Source organism: Adiantum capillus-veneris, chromosome 24, assembly GCF_014529385.1.
Source record: "Adiantum capillus-veneris isolate H3 chromosome 24, ASM1452938v2, whole genome shotgun sequence".
NCBI lineage: Eukaryota > Viridiplantae > Streptophyta > Polypodiopsida > Polypodiales > Pteridaceae > Adiantum > Adiantum capillus-veneris.
In genome coordinates, this window is record NC_140954.1 from 88,521,020 (window position 1) to 88,541,561 (window position 20,542).

The window sequence follows — 20,542 nt, forward strand, 5'->3', positions numbered from 1 at the left end:
TGTTACATCTTGCAAGTAGGTGCTTCAAATCCATGCTTATTAGGGGTGGTAGTCTCATCCTAATGTATATTTTTGTATTGTTTATTCCCAGCTAGCTGATAGAAATACTTGCAAATTTGTACAACATATACTTAACAAGTGTCTTCATTATATAGCTTGCAAATGTTGAATTCATACATGTTTCTGTTACAAGGTGACCTCTTGCTATGCTAGTTGAGTGGCATTGTTTGCAAGAATGGCTCAAGGAACTGGCATAACATGAAGCTTTTACGGTGGCACAAAGCTCTCCTCAGCGGCAATGTGGCTCCCACTACACCAAAAATCATTATGCTGACATGAATAGATCCCTAGTAGGACAATGCCAAAACTTTTCATTAGCAGCTACACACTCTTTCCTAACATGAGGGCACTCCTACCAAAGATATTTTTATGTGATAGGTCACCCCAGGAGCATACCATGTCATGGAATGGATGTAAGAACTATGACCGCACTACTCCTTGGAAAGTGTTCACAGATGTATGTTTATCAAATTTAATAAGAAGAAATTTGGACTTTTTTGTTTGTTGATGTGTAAGAGCACTCTAGGTCTACCATATTTTAGATTGTTTGATAAGTTAAATAAAATTTGTAGTCATTTAAAGTGTAAGTTTGTTTTTGTTTGGTAAGATTGTACATGAGAAGACATAATAAAGTATAAGAGATCTTGACGGAATAAGCCTCGATTAGATTCCTACCATGCACTTGTGACGCCAGACCTCTCCTTGAACCTTTTGATTTCTATCATTGTGGGAAGTCTAAGGGTGGTCTATTTTCAAATTTTTAGCAATAACTTTTTTTAAAAGGAAATTTTGGTTATTTTAAATTTTGTACATAGTCTAGGAGTTCATTCTGATTGTTTTCCTTCAGTTTCAATTTTTTATCGAGGGCACTCCTTGGAAGCCACTTTTGAAGGTGTTAGGGTGAGATTTTGAGAAAGTTTTGTATGTAGGAAATGCAGTCCTTAACATAATAAAAAACATTGGTTCTCTGATTATTTTCAGATTCCATGGTTTTAATGCCCGTTCGAGGAAAAAGTAAGAAATGTCTGTTTTACATCATTTTTTAAGAAATTACCAACTTGCACGTTGATTTTTGGAAAATCCGAGTAGGATATGATTTTTTTACATCACACGATGGTCGAAGAGCGCGACGAGATGAACAAATTTATGTGAGACAAGCCCAGACAGATTCGGAGCCAATTGAACACTAGAAGCTCTTGAAAACAGCCTAAAAGTTCAACACTTGAATTATGACCATGCATAAAAATAAATCTTGTACTTGTCATTTTAGGGCCCCATGGACCCTCAACATGATGGGCCACAAGGGCGCGCAAATCAACCATCCAAAATTTTTGGATGGCTTATTTGCGCACCCTTGTGGCCCCTCATGTTGAGGGTCCGTGGGGCCCTAAAATGACTTTTTTTTTATGTATAGCCATGAGATAGAATTGGGCAAATTAATGTATTCATAGCAAACTCCCCCCCCCCCCCCCCCCAATGGCAAATAGCTAAACATTGTATCATGCCATGCATTAAAAAAAGCTTGTACTTGTCATTTTAGGGGCCCAGGGACCCTCAACAAGAGGGGCCACAAGGGCGCACAAACTGGCCATCCAAAATTTTTGCCAGTTTGCACGCCCTTGTGGCCCCTCTTGTTGAGGGTCCCTGGGCCCCTAAAATGACAAGTACAAGCTTTTTTTAATGCATGGCCATGAGATAGAACTGGGCCGTTTAATGTGTTCATAGCAACCCCTCCCCCCCCCCCCCCCCCAAATGGCAAATACCTAAACCTTGTATCATGCTTATCAACCATTTTTTACTTCCTTGTGTCCATCCCCTGTTCTTGGAAATATCTTGGTCCCTATTTGTGCCTGGATGGGCATTCTACGCGCCGTTGTGGTCCCTCTTGTTGAGGGTCCTTGGGCTTCAAAATGACAAATAGGAGCTTTGTTTTAATGTATGGCAATGAGATAGAGTTGTAGTGTTTGATGTCCGGAGTATTCACTATGTCAAATTTTCCTATATCATGTGCGTTCACCACAATGGATTGAAAGTAGCCCTTATAGGCCTTACCTACACATGTTTCTGTAACTTTACAAGAATATAAATTCCCTTCTGTTGAACACATGTGCTATGTTACATATACTTTAGTGAACTCCCAAGGTCAAAGGCCTCACAAATTTTGTGTACTCAGAACATTTAGCACTAGAAATCAACCAAACAAGGAGCCAATTTTTACTTCCTTGTGTTCACCTCGTGTTCTTGGGAATGTTTTGGTTAAGCCATTTCTTTGGTATTTAAAACCACATGTGACCCCTATTGTTATAGTATCGGACCAAAGGTTTCTTGATTAGCAGTTATATAGGTTCGAGTGATACATATCTTCTATGTTAACAATGCATGTATCTATAATTTATGTTTACACTTTCTCTATCCAAATGAGCTACATAGTAAAAATCAAATCCGCAATTCATTAATTAAGTTCACAAGGTGATAGCTATTGGTATTATCTTTAGCAATACCAAATAAATAGCTACCAATAGCGAATGAATAGGGATATTTAAGAAGGTTTGATACCAAAAACTTGTTAACACTACTCAAAAATGTGGAAACTCAAAGGCTTTATAATATATATGATGAAACAAGAATCAACAATAAGTCACCCCTATATATCTACACCTCCATCTTAAGTAGTCATTTCTCTAAGTCAAGCTTGGCATAGGCATAGTATGGAAACAATAACATTTTGGAAAGCAAGAATTTAGCTTTCTCAACTTTTGAAATGTTGCTCTTGATATATATTCAACATCCCCAAATGAGGACATCTTGACAAAGGTTATGATCCACTTAATAAGAATAACCATTAGTGATTAAACTGAAATCAAAATATTGCATGAATTTCTTCATGGTGGAATGATTAAGACTTGAAACTTCAAACATCTTACAGGCAAATCAGAATATCCAAAAAAATCAAAAATATTTCTCAAATCTGTATGAAACTCCAGTAATCTAAATGAAATACTCTCACTCAGTGCGACACCATTTAACAAAAAGAAATATTTATATTGCATTTATAGAGGAATCCAGCCTCATAAAAATAATTACAAATGGAGACAATGTTGTTGCTGTTAGGCTTCTCTTACAAGTATTTGTCTTTCTCATCTAGAGATTCATATACACGAGTATTTGTGTGTCTATGACACTAGGGAAGATAGTAGTACTATAGGGATGGATTTTCTAAGAGCTCGTAGAGAGTACCTATTGGTTCAAGATTCTACAAAAACCCTACTATTCTTATCAAAATCTTTTAACACGGTAGTGAAAGGTTCCTCATGGAACAAAAATAGGGTGATTTCCATCTCTGCATATGGTTGCTTGCTCATGTCCTCTCAAAACAAGTTGACTGTGTAAGTAAACAACAAATTATGTGAGCATAAAGTTATAAAGTACAAAATGATATCATTCTAATAATCTAATGACAACTATACAAAGAATAAATTATAAGAAAAATCTTTGATGACTCTCCATAGATAACACAACTTACTTACATTGTGAGACTCAATCACATGCTACAAAACTATAGATAGCGCACCAAAGCCATCAACAAAATAGCACCACCCAATGTTATGAGGTGTGAAGCCTAAACATTGAAAGCCATAAAGAGGTTAATTCCCTCCAGCATGATAAACTTAAAGATGGAGATGATCTTAAGCTCTGAATGTAAGCTACAAGGGTAGTTTTCTCACCATTCTATCTTTATGTTGGAGATGAATCCTTGCAATGCCCATGCACTATTCACACCTTCTGTTCTTGTGGTATGCAAGTCATGTGAGTTGATGCTTTTTCCACCTTCGGGAGTAGAGGTTTCCATGTAGTGCGAGTGAATGAAAGTAGAAGGAGGAGAATCTTGTTTCATGCTGTAATGGAGGTGAGAGAAGGGAGAGGAGCTAGCTTGGTGTGGAACTATGTGGTGGGCAAGGGGAAGAGATGGGGGAGAAGATTGCTTGGTGCTACAATGGACATGGGAGAAAGCTAGTAGAGAGATAATGTTGAACTATAGGGGGTGCATGTGGTTATTGCAGCCATGGAGAGCTTGGAAAAGGGTTTCTAGAGAGAGAAAATCACTTTTAGCTATAGAATAGGTTTGGAAAGACTTTGAAGGGTGGAAAATAATGTTTTGAATATTTTTGAGAAATTTTAATTTTTTGGAATTTTTTAGTGCATGGTTTTTACTTTTGGAGGTCAAAAATGCTTTTTTGACCATGAAATAGGTTAGGGGACCTTTTAAGGAGGGAAAACTTGAAATTTAAATTTTTTTGAAAATTTGACATTTTTAGTATATTTTTAAATCTGGGCCAAAAAGTTGGGGAAAAAAGGTCAAAGTGGTCCCCCCCCCCTCCCTTTCCCCTAGCCACCTCCCTTACCTTCTCACTAGGTAAGAGGCCATTAAGAGGTGTAAGGCTACCTTGTCCCCCTACTTTTTTGAGGGTATAGACTGTGTCCACCACCCTCTTCCTATTGGCTGGCCTCTAATTAACCTTAATCCCAAAGGGCCCCTAGAGGGTTCATATTTTTCCTAATGTGCTAATCCCAATGCCACCATCAAGGATTCCCTTCATAGTGAATCCCTTGGTAGTGATTGGTATGGTTGCATTGGATTCATCACCCTCAAAGTATTGTCCCAACTTGTTAACAGACATTTTTACAACATGGTTCTCATCTAGGTTGGGTTGTGGATCTAAGTGTTCCTCCTCTATTGGCATCTCCCTAGCTCCATCCATCTGTGAAATTTGTGGTAGCCCAACCTTTACTTCTCCATTGAGGAAATCTCGAAGAGCTAAGAATAGCTCAGGGTCTCCGTATAATTTGGACATGATGGCAGTTCTAACTTCTGAAGCCATGAAATCCACCAATTTGGCAATGTTGAACGGAATCTTTTGGGCTTCAGTCCCTTGACGTGGGGAAGATGGGATCTTCATTTCTTTGATAGCGTCAATTAGCCCCTCTGTAAACATTCTTTCCATCAAGAAGTGAGTATGTCCACTTTCTCATGAATTTAAGTCACTTTCTTCTTGGATGACACTAGGTATGGCTAGGGGTCTATGGACCTTCTGAGGTTGTTGCGCGGGTAGGTCACCTAATAAAAATGTAACCTATCACGTGAGTTCAACAGAAGGGTATCTAAAGTTCTTGAAACTTACAAAAATATATATACATAAGGGAATTATTTTTTCAAATTTGAAAAACAATTATAGATTTTAAAAGAAAAGGGTACGTTATATTCTTAACAAAATTCACTGATACGGGGTTTTACAAACATGTCTTGAACGCACGTGATATGGTAGTTTTACACATAGTGAACCCCCTGAGGGTTGTTGTTGCATACGGAACACTGTGTCTATAATCTGGATCTGCCTAGGTGGTGGCTCCAGATCCCTTTGGGTCTCTTCTACCAAACCTATTAATTGCTTGACTCGCTTGATCTCCTCTATAGGGTTTGTGTAAGTTTCTATCTTTTCCTTGGATCGTGGCCATTGGGGCTCATGATGATCTTCCTTGTTTGTTTCTATCTTAGTGGTTGTTTTGGTCTCCATGGTTTCACCTGCATCAGAATCCTCTTCAGTGTTGTTCATATATACGGGGTCGTCCACCAGTCCCTGTGTTGGTCTTTGAACTGGGGTCTGACTTTGCTACTTTTTGCGATCTCTTACTTCATGTTCTCTTCTTCTTCTGAGATTGGCAAAATTTGATGCCTTGTCTCTTTCTTTAAGAATATAATTTTGTTTTTGGAGCATCAATCGTGTGAGTACATTTATTGGTACCACAGGTGTACTTTGTGATGGCTTCTTGATAACCTTAATCAAGTTTAATTCCATTATCTTTGGTGCATTTGGATTATTTGGACATTGGGCAATCAAATGATCTATGCAACATTGATTACACATGAGTATCGACATTGTAGCCGTTCTCGCTTGATTGGTTTTCATTAGTGTGGTGTTCTTTTGTAGCCTTATAGGACTCTCGGCTACATGATGTGGACCTCCACACTCATAGTATTGAAGAGGTGGTCTCTTGGCAATGTAACTGATTTTTGGCCTCTTGCAGCAAGAGCAGCTACTTGATAGAAAATTTTGACTTGTCCCCAATAGTCCTCCATGCAGTATTGTGGACTTTCTTCAAGCGCATCAATCCCATAGGCAATAATAGGGTCTATATCTTCCTCACAACCTTCCTAACAAGAAATACAAGGGTGTTGTTTGAATAAAATTTTGGCCCCTAGGGACCAGTGTTGTAAAGTTTGTTCAAGAGGTGGGGCCGACATCAATGCAAGGAGTCAAGGTGTGTCTGTCCATGCTAAGGTTGGTCTATTGGCCATCGCATGCTAAAATAATATGCAATCCTTAGCTTGATGACCATACCTTCCACGGGCATTGCAATTCCCATTGAATTTTACTCTAAAAGTAAGGCATTCACTGGCACTATGAGGATCATATCTAATTGAGAACCATTGTTGCTCTCTTCTTGGATACATATGACTATTTTGTGGAGCACGATTGTCTCTAAGACTCTCTTGAATGGCCTTGGTGAGATCTGCTAAATTCATCTCAGATATCATTGGCTCCTTAGCAATAGGCTTTAGGATCATTGGCTGATCCCGTGATTCTTGCAAGCTAGTAGATGTAGGCTCAATAGTCACTCTTTCTCCTTGAATCATTAATTATTCTCGAATTAGATCGCATTGGTGATGACTGCTTCCCAAGTGGTTATACCTCTAATGACTAGGCCATTGTAGATATCCTTATGTCGTAACCCCCTGATGAATCTATCAAGAAATTGATTATTATTGAGGCACTCATCTGGATTACAAACATAATTCAAATGCTTCAAGTGACTAATAAAGTCTCTCACCGACTCTCCTTCCTCTCATTGGGCTTTTTGGAGCTGAGAGGCTACACCCCAAAGTACTCTCTCTTGTATGTATTCTTTTAAGAACAGTCTCCTAAGAGTAGGGTAAATTGTTTTTTCTTCCACCCTTAGGGTTCTATACCAATCCCCATCCTTAGGGTTTTTCCTTCCACCCTTAGGGTTCTATACCGATCCCACCCTTCCCACTTAAGGTTAGTCTTAATTCATTACTCTTATGCACGTCATTGTGTTCTCCTAGAGAATCGCATATTTGTTCAAACACTTTGATATGCTTTCTCACATCCCCGTCTCCACTAATTTTTTGTGTAAGCTTGGCTATTTGTATTGCCTTACTTCTAGGCTCTCTATCAGGCGTGTTATGCATATTCTTGGTAATAGATCGACCAGTAGCTTGAGCAAATATTTCCAAGTCACCTAAGTGAGTACGCACCGTGGGTGAAGGTGCTCCAGTGACTACATGTGGAATAGGTATTGGCATTGGGCTTGGCGCATAGGAAGCCCTTGGGATCCAAGTTTGGTATAGTATTGTGCCATGTGGTAGCCCAGGCATGTTATGCATATTCTTGTTAATAGATCGACCAGTAGCTTGAGAAAATATTTCCAAGTCACCTAAGTGAGTACGCACCGTGGGTGAAGGTGCTCTAGAGACTACATATGGAATAGGTATTGGCATTGGGCTTGGCACATAGGAAGCCCTTAGGATCCAAGTTTGGTACAGTATTGTGCCATGTGGCAGACCAAAGTTCATATGTGTGGCCATGGGCATAGCAGATGTCGTATGTGACATGCTAATGCTAGTATGGTCTCATTGAAATAAGAGCTTGGGTGTTGTGGTTGTGGATCATAGGTTGTTGAAACAATGGGAAGGGTAGGAACTACATGAGTATGAGGAACCATAGGTGTATACGATTGGTACACACTTGTAGGTACTATTGCATGGTAGCTGTGGTGTCATTAAGGGAAAGATGAGCTAGACTTGGAAAGTAAAGCTATCACTTGTGGGTTGTGAGGTCCCCAACCCTGAGAAGATTGGGGTGACTTGATAGATGGCCTTACTTTATTCTCCTTTTCCATTGACGACATCCTACTCTGGTTCCACAAAGTAGAGATACGAGCAATAGAAGAGAGGAAGTCCTCTATCCATCGTTTACGTGGTTATAAGGTTCATACGCCACAAACCAGGTCGATAAATATAGGACTCTAATGAAACTTCTTTTTAACATAAAGATAAAGTCCCATTGATATATTTAGAATCCATAAACAACCACTTTTTTCCCACGTTTAAGAGGCACGGCTGCCATCCATAAACCAGATATATGATATGAGACTTAGTATAAACTAGCTAGTTATTTTGTGGGCACGTAGATTTGGGATATCTCGATTCTTGGCACAATGAGTCTCTAACTTCACTTCTCTTAATAAGAGGGAGTGGAGAGTTTCTCGACTAATGGAGACCACCCATCCTTGATTGGCAACCTTAGCAAGTCCCCACTTTCCACCCCACACTCACACTTATTATTTTGTTTTCTAATTGCTATCACATTGTTTTACATATACAGAAGACAGCCCTATAATTCAATAAAAATAACTTTTCCAATTTCTCATGAGTTGCCGCTACTGGCGGACTTTCTCTATCAAACCAACAGAGCCTTTGCAAAGGATTTATTTGCTAACCACGAATTGTGCAACCTTCCCATCTCGCTAACAATGAGGCATCCCGCTACCTGCCAGGCATCTTTCTAACCGCAACGCATTCCGCTAACCGCGAGGCATCCTCCTAACCCTCAAGCATCCCGCTACCTGTGAGGCATCCCGCTAACCACGACGAACAAAAGAGAGCCGATAACCTCAACTTAATCTCCGCTAACCATGGAATCATCTCGCTACTTGTGAGGACCAAAAGATATTCTTTCAACGATTCTTCTCATTAAATGATTCATCAAACATGATCAACCAATTCTCAATATTAATTAGTAACCACTTATCAAAACATAACAATTTATTAAGCAATAACAATTCAGCAAACAGTGACAATTTATCAAATAGTTCTTTCACTAATCTATGAAAACATATGCTTGTTTGTTGTAATAGAATCACATTTCTTGGACAGTTTACGGGGTTCCCCATGCTTAGCTTCCCAAGCCAAACATGAATAGCAATGCAGAATTATAAATTTGTCTTATTGGATTAGCGATATGTTCAATTACCTCCCATGTTTGAGGTTAGACGTCTTCCACTTCTTCCGCGATCAATACATCTGCTTCAGCAACATTTGGAGTAGATGATACCTTCTTTTTCACCTTCCTTGGAGGTGAAGCGACATGAGCATCCTTTGAGCTTCGAGTCAATCGCTTTGGGGCCATCGTATCGATGTAGAGAAGAGGGAAAGAGAGAAAGAGAACTCCAAAATTCCAAGGGCAACAAAACGATGGTAGAGAAGAATTGAAAATGGAGGTAACTCAAGGGAGAGAGGTTGAGGGAGAGAAGATAACTCCAACGTCAAGGCAAGAGAGCTTCAGCTCTTCTAAGAGTGTGTCTTTGTGTCTTTGAAAGTGAGGGGAGAGGAGTCTTTATATAGGCTCTCAAGGCCAGCTAAGAATAGAGGAAAGCAAAGAGAGCTAAGTTCGTGTACGTTTCGTAGCTCTCTAAAATATATATATATTTTTTATTTTTTATTTTTTATTTAAGGACACGAATTTTGATGTGCAATTTTGATTCTCCAATTTTGAAAGAAGATTGGCTTCCAAGCCAAGAACTCTAAACTTAACTCTCTCCTCTTTCTTTCCTAAAAATACTCCTCCTTTTCTAAAAGGTCAACTCTTATCTTTAGATACAGTCTTGTGGCTGAAGCTTCCCAACAACCTGTAGTTTTGAAGTGAATAAGGCTCATAATTAATAGTTCTAGACTCTGATTTTTTATCCGATCGTTCCATTAGAATGCTTTTTGACTTCATGAAATGAAAACCTCAAATATTTGCAAAGTAAATGAAATATTTTTATTGAAAAATATTGGGTACATTACATGGACTCAGATTGCACTGAGACCCCTTGTGAAACAACATATGGACGATCCATCGGACTAAATGAGTGACTCTCCATTTTCCATAAGGTTGGTTATTTAGCCTTCCCTATATCCAAGAATCTCATGAGACCCATTGAAGGCATGTGGATTCCCTTGTTCTATCTCTCTAGCTCAATAACCCTATGGATGAACTTACAAACTCTTTGTTGTTGATCCTCTACACTAGTAGCACCAGTTGTGGATTGTAGGACATCTAAACAACCCATGTGATAGGTGTGACCTTTGTATAGGTTGGGTAGAGTTTTTGTTTGTTTTCATACTCCCAATTCGCATTTAAGAACACTCCATCTAGGATTAAGGTGCTAGGGGTGTCTTTTGAACTAGATGCAATGTGGCTCTCTATGGGTTGATCCTTAGTGGTCGCTAATTTAGGAGCACTTGATTTCTCTCCTATCCTAAAAAGGATATTGACATAGGGTCTTTTGAATCTCTTCGTTGCTCCACCTTACATAAGCTCTCAATTTTCTTTTCCCTAGCCGCAATGATATATCGCTCAACCTCTTGCACTTTGGCAAGGCTTCTACCATCATGTAATACACTCGGAGGCGAATTTCTCTGAAGAGTCAGGGGGTGCTCTGAAGAGTATTCATGTGCACACTCTCCAAGAGAATGGGGTCTACGTTGGTGATGAGATACAAATTTACCTCCCCACCCCCTCGTTTACATTGTTATCTCCATGTTCAGAGCGAGTAGCTCTACTAAAGGTTTCCTTCAAGCGGCTAAGCATGCTCGGCTCAGATCGTGGGCTCATGGCATGCATGTCATGGCTTGAGCTATCAAGATTAGTCATTGATTAAACCTCCATGATGTTGTAGTCAAAGAAAGAGTCACTAGACGCAATATGCGGATCCTGAGTAGTACTACCTTGGGTCCCCGCCGAGAGCCCGGAACGTAAGGTAGGTGGGTATTGAGAACTCGCGTAAGTTGAAATGCTCGCTAGTTACTCAGCCTCCAGTACACAACTAGAGCACAGATGCATATGCCTTTGGCACCCTACAAGCGTCGGCAAATACCCTCGAAAGTTAACCGCTTGATTTTTTAGGCGTTTTGTACTCCATTTTCACTTGTTTTTTAATGTTTTTTAATGATCTCTTTTTGGATTAGAGCATGTGATAGCTCGAAAAACGAGTGTATCGCTCATGGGGTTGTGGTGTGCTTTACAAAATAGTGTTTGATTACCCGAAGCTCTGTTGATCCTAAAAAAGGTCCATTTTTACTTAGACGTGAGACTAAAATAAGTAATTTTAAAGGGTGACTGAGGCCTGAGCCTGAGCGTGGGCTTGGGCTTAGGCTTGGGCTTGGGCCTGGGGAATATTTTCGATCCCAGTCTTAATTTTAATTTTTTTTTGGATAAGGTCACTGCGGCGATGCCACGCATACGAGCACACACACACCTAACCTACCTACTTACAACTAATAGAGCTATTGTTACACATTAACAGAATACTACAACAACTAATTAACTAATAGATCTACTTATTGTACCTTACAAAACTAACATTATAGATCTAATACCTTACGAATAACATCTTATAGAAAACACAGTAGCTTACAAGAAAAAACTAACACCTTATTATTATAAAACAATACTCTGCAAAGGTCACAAATCCTTCTCAACAAGCCACACACCTTCTTTCTCTACCTTTCCTACATTTCATAATGCACCACAAAGTAGCATAGAGTGCTATTCGAGCTAGGGCTTAATGTAGGACATTTCCCCGCCATCGGCATCAAAAATGTGTGCGTCTATCGCACGTGTCAATGCAAGGGGGTTGTCATACACTATGTGAGAGCCACAAATGGATGCAAGCACACAGCCATACTAATCTAGCAAGCTCAAGAGAGCAAGGGTGTGTCACTCACCGTCCTATGCTCGCCTTCATGGAGGATTCCTCGCCGCGAAGAAGAAGGAGCTACCGCCATGCCACCCTCAACCTCCTCACCGTCGTCGTGCCGTCACAATTATCTCTCTCTCTCTCTCTCTCCATATCTCTCTCTCTATATATATCTATCTCATGCATACACACACACACACAAGGAGATGAAGAAGGATATGGAGATGGAGCAAGAGCACTCTTCAATTGCACAAATGAGAGAATGAGGTATTCTAGGTTTAAACTGACTTTTATATGGGCTTTTCCATTCAACTTTGGATGCCCACACTTAGCCAATTTTACCTAAACATTATAGGTTCCAGTTTTAGAATGCACTTTTCATCGGCGATCTCTCTTACCCTTTTCTTTTGGACCGACAAGCCTGGTCCTTTGACTCAAAACCATGTAGCATCCGTGGATGTTTATTGGGCCAACACTCATTTTCCAAGGTTACTACCAAGCAATAGGTAGCGTTGGGCAGTCCCCAAGCCTCATATTCGCCCGGTGTTGACTTCTATCGCATGTCATGTCTTCGACACCAAGGTCAACACCGAGCGATAGGGGGATTTGGACAATCTCTAAGCCTCCTATTTGCCTAGTATTGACTCAACTACATCTTGTAATGACTTTAACCCCAAGGTCAACACCAAGCGATGGGTGGCATTGAGCAGTCCCCAAGCCTCCTATTTGCCCAGTATTGACTCCTCTGCATGAATTATAATCACATCACCAAAAGGGTCTCCATCGTCGATTGCACCAAGGTCAACATCAAGAGATAGGGAGCATTGGGCAGTCCCCAAGCTTCCTATTTGCCCAGTGTTGAATCCACAGGGTGACTTGTTGGTTAACAACAATCGCCATTTTTTTTGTTTTGGTTTTGCTAAGGGCCCAATGGTAAAAAAGCTGGCCATTGTGCCACTATAGAACGTTGAGACGGATTGTAATGCTCATGAAACTTTGCATGGGTTCACATCTAGGTTCTTTCCTTGCCCTTGCTAATTTTCTTAGACATTCGCTCCCATCTTGTTGTTCTAGGGTGGCACAAGCGCCAAATTTTTTGTTTTGGTTTCGCCTAGGGCCCAATGGTAAAAATTGGCGATTGTGCCACTGTAGATCATCGAGACGTATGGAGATGCCAATGAAACTTTTTAGGCACAAGGATTTAGGTTATTTTCCTACTCTTGCAATGTTTCATGGCCATCCGCTCCCGCCTCGTCAATCTAGGGTGGCACAATCACCAATTGTATTGTTTTCGCTTGGCTAAGGGTCCAATGGTCAAAAACTGGTGATTATGTCACAGTAGACCGTCGAGATGGAATGCATTGCCCACCATGAAACTTTTCAAGGAGGGGATTTAGGTGCTTTCCCTACCCCGGCAATGTTTCATGACCATCCGCTCCCATCTCGTAGGTGTAGGGTGGCACTTGTGCCAAATTTTTTGTTTTGGCTTCGCTAAGGACTCAATGGTAAAAAAAACTAACGATTGTTCCATTATAGCCCGTCAAAACAAATTGTGATGACCATGAAACTTTTTATGAGCAGGTATTTAGGTGCTTTCCCCACCCCTATGACGTTTCATGGCCATCCGCTCCCATCTTGTCGATCTAGGGTGGCACCATCGCCAATTTTTTGGTTTTGGCTTTGCTAAGGGCCCAATGGTAAAAAATTGGTGATTGTGCCACCATATCCTATGGAGGTGGATTACAATGCCCATGAAACTTTTCAAGGACTGGGATTTAGGTGCTTTACCCAGCCCTGCAAAGTTTCATGACCATCCACTTTTATCTCATCGGACTAGGGAGGCACTTTTACCAATTTTTTTCATTTTGGACTAATGGACCTGTTATCAACAAGATAATTCAGATAACATTTTTTGGAGCTTTTTTTGTAACTCCTACTTTCAAGATAAACAGTGTAATGGATGAGCCGGGGCTACAAGCTTCCATATTGTATCAACCTATCTTTAGTTATAGCTCCCAGATTTTTAGTTTTGACCATAGAAACCTTGGATAAGGTATAAAAGCCAGTTTTTGTAAGTATTTTGAAATTTTTTGGATACTAGAACACATCGTGAGCTAACAACACTCATTTCTCTCCTTTTCGCGCTTCCTACTTCCTCCCTCAGTTTTCACATTGCAGTGCTGTTGTTGAGAAATTTGCGGTCTTGCCAGGAAAGCACCGGGCTTTTGGCTGTGAGAGTTTGTGAGAGAACTTCGAAAAACTATATGAAGGAGTTTAACCATAGATTCCATGAAGTCTAGGGTTTGGAAGGAAGTGCAATCAAAGAAGCCCCACTCTTTCTTTCTTGCACTCACACACACAAAGAAAGATCACAAAAGAGATTATCAAAACAACACAAAGATGAAAACATCAAGGCTATGGTCATATCGTATCATGGGTAGTATGAAAGAGTTAATGGCTTTCAATCTTTGCCAACCAAACAGGCTACGAATTGCTCTATAAAATTATAGTTTTGTGCCTACCATAATATATATGTTGTGTCTAGTGATTGGATTAATTGTGTGTACAAATCCTCTTGGTTCACAGCAAGATAACTACACTTACGTCAAAATAAAAGTTATAATCTATAAGAGGTAGTATGATGGGATCCAGTGAAAGAATTATTTCATTGAGCCTTTTTGGGCCAAAGAGAAACACTATACATTGTTGAAAGTGTATCTAACGGCTAATCCATATGTTAATTCTAATAAATCGCATCGAGTGGAAGCGATAGAAATTCTCATCATGTGGATTATTAATCTACGATAACTCTATTATGTGCAAATATAGATATGAGAGAATAAAAGAGAAGATAATTTCCTTCCCAAGCCCTATTCTTGCCCGTAGGCAATAAGGATATTGCGGAGAGAGATGTACCTCTAACAAAGAGAACCAAGAATTTGTAGAGAGAATGAATTTCTAAGAGTGATAGAGATAGGTTTGGTTAGAGAGGGATATGAGCTAAGAGATATATGTTGGATTAAGGGTAAAAAAGAAAATAACATGAAAACACTGTCATATCCCATTAGCTATGACCCCCGTTTTATATTCTTTTTCCAATTCGGATTGGAACCTTGTGCAAAAAAAAACATCAAATTACGGTACATTTATGGCAAGAAAAGTCTTCTTGTAGTCCCCTTAGCCTATACTTTTATTTGATTCCAAAGGACAACTCATGCAATATGAAAGCATGACATTGCTCCTTGACCATGGATTGTAAGCATCGTCTTAATAATGTATGAAAATGAGTGCATCTTTGAAAATCATGCCAACTAGTTTCCCACTAGGATATGATTCCTTCCTAGTAGCTATTAAATAAAAATATCAAAAAATATATAAAAAATACATAGAATATATATATATATATATATTGAAAAGTACCCTAGATATAGGGTCTAGTTAGGGTGTGAGATAATAATGAGATAGTAGAAAGAAAGAACAAATGCTTTTTGCCCCAAGTTTAAGAGGCAGAGCTATTGGCGCTTTTTCCATAGTAGTTTCTGACGGGTAAAGTAAGAATATGTTACCCTTGAGATAAATATAGAATGAGATAGAAAGCTTATTATTATAATTAGATATGCATATGTACATTATATGAAATATACTTATGTATGTAAAAAGTTGCGAGATAGATCATGTAGCATTTGTTCCCACTATGTATGTGTAACATCACGACATCCACCACCCTCTAAACCTGCATATCCTCTAAAGTGTGCCACATTTTCTCTTTGTAAGATCAATCCTCTTGTACCTCTTCCTTGTTTTCATCTTCACTCGCAGATTCCAAAGCTTCATCTTCACATTGATTGTCGTTTGTGATTTCTTCTTCCTCAGCATCTTCGAGATCAACATCTCCTCTTCTCTGAAACATTTTGATCCTTTTTCCTGCAATGGGATTCTTTACTTCTATACCATCTATTTCAGACAAGCTATAAGTAGCATTTTCATGCACATGCTTTACATCATACGATCCAAACCATATTTTTGAGAACTTACGCATGACTATTTTCTGATTATCAAGGCTACTATCATATACTAAACCCAATCACCTTTATCAATTGATTTGCTCCTGAGCCATGTCGCTTATCAAAGTAGTCCTTGTTTTTCAACCTTGCATTTTTGAGTCGTTATTTTGCAGCCTCAATGTCTCCAGGTCTTCTCTCTAGTTGCCTTATGCGCAATGCAAGGATGTCTTCCCTACTCAGTCTCTCTTGCAAAGGTCATATATTCCATGTGGGAACCGTATCTTTAATCGGCATCACTGTCTTTTGACCATGCATTAGCTCCGTAGGCATGTAGCCACTTATTACTGAGCTATCTTTTGTATGATCAGCATATAAAGCACATGGTAATAGTTTTGGCCACTCATCAGCTATTTCTTCGTAAGCCTTGGCTCAAGCTTTGATAATAGGAGGATGCCCTCTTTCACTCTTTCCATTCCCTTTAGGGTTGTAAGCTGTAGTAAGAGAAAGCTTGATTCCTAATCTGGAAAAGAACTCCCTTGCTTCCTCAGCATCTAGCTCACCTCTATCTGCAGTGATCTTTCCCTCACAACCATAACGGAAAATCACCTCATCAAGAAGGAATTTTCTGTGCGCATATGTCGCACGTGTCAATGCAAGGAACTTGCCGATACACCGTGTGCGAGCCACAAATGGCTCCAAGCACACAACAAGCCTAAACTAGTAAGCTCAAAGAAGGCGATGGTGTGTCACTCACCGCTCTACACTTGCTTCGTGGAGGATTCCTCGCCGTGAAGAAGAAGGATCCGCCGCTTCGCTGCGCTCAACCACTTCGCAGCCGTCGTGCCTTCGTAATGCTCCATCGCCCACACTCTCTCTCTCTCTCTCTCTCTCTCTCTCTCTCTCTCTCTCTCTCTCTCTCACACACACACACACACACACACACACACACACACACACACACAAGGAGGTGAAGAAGAAGAAGATGGAGATGGAGATGGAGCAAGAGCACTCTTCTATTGCAAAAATGAGAGAATGAGTGAATTTTAGGTTTAGTTGATTTTTATATGAGCTCGCCCCATTCACACTTGGGCGCCCATGCTTAGACAACTAATCCCTTGAATGTTCCAGTTAGAGTGCGCCTCTCATCGGCGATCACTCTTACCCTTTTCCTATTGGACCAACAAGCCCGGTACCTGACTCTACCAAATAAATAATACAATGTCCACCGTAGGTTACAACGTCCGTCGTAGGTGATAGGATGTCCGTGATCCGTGAGGGTTAACATGCCCCCCTTCCTGATGTAGATTCCGTCCTCCGAAGCTATTGAGTTGAAACTTGTTATGTCCATGTTGTAGAGCATCTGGATTTGAATCTGCAAGGCAAAGTCACTGTTGCAGTAAGCCGAATTATATGGCCATAAATCATGAGAGGAATGTAAAGTGCATGTGGAAATGAGTAAATGCAAGATTTATGAAATGTTAGACTGCCATTAAGGACAAATAAATCGCAGTTTGATTAAATTAATTAATCAAGATTTTTGGGCTTATGTGTGAGTCTATCAATTAGTTAGCTATGACTAAGATTAAAACAACTACTCTAGTACTAGCTAAGCTAAGAAGATTATCTAAATGAAAGATTCCCTAATTGTGCTTTTCAGCTTTGATTAGCCAACTAGCTCTCACAACTACAAACAAAAGCTTGAAATGTTAACTGTAAGCTCGATGGAAGTCTTTTAAATGTCATTCATTTTTTTTCTTTTTCTCTTTTTTACTTTGGTTCACAATCATTTGACGTGTGTGCTTATTTTGTATGTCCGGGGCTTTTTGCTTCTCAAAGAAAAGCGCCCACACTGGGAAACTCTAGGGCTCTAGTACCATAGACAATACATGTGATTGAAGTACCAAAGCAAGCCAGGATTTCTCTTCCAGCATTAGATTTTTCATTTGTGGCACTTATGTTTTTTGCTTCCATTTCCTTTGTATTCTCACTAGTGTTTTTGTTGTTTAAGTGAGCAAGCTTCTCTATGCCTTAAACATTCCTAAGGTCTCAAATACTCAGATAATTTTATCAGCTAGGCCTAGTGGTCAAGTAAATGAGTTAACCTAAAGTCACGGTCTCCTAATCTCAAGGCTCATCCATAAGATTAAACTCTAGTTCCATCAACTTAAGCAAAGACAAATTTATACATCTATAATGGCAGATAACAAACATAACTATTGCACTCAAACAAACCATTAAAAATCATTATTAGCAATTATACATATCCACCAACATGAATCATGGAAAGTAGTACACCTGGAGGTATGGAGTTGCTCATTTCGTCGAAGCAGATGTCCTCAGCCATGTAGATGGAGATCCATAAAAGTCCTACCTAACACATCCAAAAAACAAGCACTATACCTCTAGGAGGCATGTCACTGTGAAAAAATTAAAACTCCTGGAAAACAAACTCAAAACACAATCCAGACCCCTAGCCTACCTATCTGTCATCCCTTTTAGAATCAAGGAAAGAGGATATTATATAAATCGGGTGGCCACCCTAAGGCTAGGCCTCTATCCTCATCATCTAGATAAATGAAATCATTTTCCGTGAGGCCATAGTCTTCCTCGGTCTCTATTATTTCTTCTTCATCATCCTCTTGCACAAGCATGTTAATCAAGAACCTCGCGATGCGTGGATACTCATCCTGTGCAAAATAATAAGCATGTGCCATCGGAGAAACATTCGTTACTAGGTAGGGATCACTAGTTATCCATAGAAGTATCAGTCATTCTAACTCCTCAAAATTTCTCTCACGTGCAAGTCTCTCTACCAAATCCCATTCGCAAGAAAGTACAGGGTAGCAGATGTGAAACACTTGAGAAAAAGAAAAAGGGTACCTTTCATCAAAAATAGAAACGCATGCCTTTGGTGAACTAGCCATCTCTGAGAATACAGATAGATTTGGTTAGGTCTTTAAAACATGAGTTGTTTTTGTGTGTTGCTTGATGTGACATGGTGAATTTAGACTTATGTGTAGGATCTGATAGGGTGCTCTCTCGTTGCTAGTCGCTCTTGCTCTTTTTTCTTTTTTTCTTTTAAATCTTTTTTTGTTTGTTTGCTAGAACTAGTATAAGGCTTTATATATACATTCCCTAGGATTGGAGATTGAGAGGTCAGGGAGGAAGGTTGAGAGGGAAGCAAGTGAATGATGGATGTCAGCAAACACTCCCCCCTTCCTTGGGTAGATCATACCTTTTGGAATGATGTCGTCACCTTTTGAAACCAATTGTTCCAAGTTGTTATGGGTGAAAGATTTAACCAATAGTTTTCGATCACCCTATGTGTTTCATCTAGTTGCAAGGGTGGTAAGGTACTCTCCCATGATTTTATTTGCAACATTGTTGTAGGTGGTGAACCTATAACGGGAGGTGCAAACTCTTTCTTGCTTGTATGGATATGTACAATGGTAGGTGGAAGTTGTGTTGAAGCTTCTATTTCCGTATAAGAACTACATGAAGAGCAAGAAGCTTCATTTGCTTTCCCTGTTCCTGAGCTAGGTGGAACAAATCGTTCTTTCTTAGGTACCCAAACTAGCCCTGGAGCAAGTGTGTCGCATTCCGTGATTTTTTCCTTTCCACGATCTTCAACTTTTGGAGCCACAGGATTGAGCTCACATGGGCCCGGTGACAAGTAAGAGCCCAATTTACGTTCTGGCACCCAAATTTGATCATTTCCTTCATAGTAGCCTTGGGCTTCCAGTAGTATTTTAGGAATCCAACACAACATTTCTTTACATCTCTTGGGGCAAATGGGACGTCTCTTACCAAGCTGTTGTCTTTTAGCATTGGCTATGGTTGCTAAAGAAGCTTTAGGGACCCACTTGTATGTTTTCTTTGTTATATTGGGATGGGTCTTGTTTGTCTCAAGCTTTATTTCAGCTACATGAGTTGAAGCTCTAGAGAGTTGGGCTATGGGGACGTATGGTTCAACCTCTTGGACCTGCAATGTTTTGGGTTTTATTTCCTTAAGAGGCAATATCTCAGGGACTCTGGCTTGCGTGGTAGGGCTAAGAGTTGGTTTCTGTGTTGTGACACCCCCTGTCCCCCAATCAATAGTGCATTTGGTGGCTATCATCCACGTGCATCCTAGGTTTATATTACTCTCCATAGTTCCAACAGGCATGACCAAAAAGTCTTGAGCTACAACCCCATTGTCATAACTGACAGAAGAGTGTCAGATTCCAAAAACCGCAGTTTTTTTCTTGTTGACACCCTTGACTTGGATAATACTCTCAGATAGAGGTGGCTTCCCTAACTGACACCACACCCCATATGATAGCAAATTATATTTAGCACCCGTGTCTAATAAGGCGTTATATAGCACTTTTCCATAGGTGCTATGTAGCTCAATAGGGTATCGTAGAGGTGTGTCAGAGTCCAACCAATCCTTGTCGATTTCAACGTGGAATGCATGTGTGACTCCAAGGTTAGCCTCTCGTTTTTTTCTTATACGTTGTTGTCGCTCCTTAGCCTCAGCTTGAGCTTGTATCTTCTTCAATTCTATTTGTGCCTTGGTTGCCTTTTTTGTATGGATGGCACGCAACTCCTCTTGGCTTAAAGGATCATAGTATCTTTTAAATTTGCTCCCATTGAGGAATCCAATGGCTTCAACT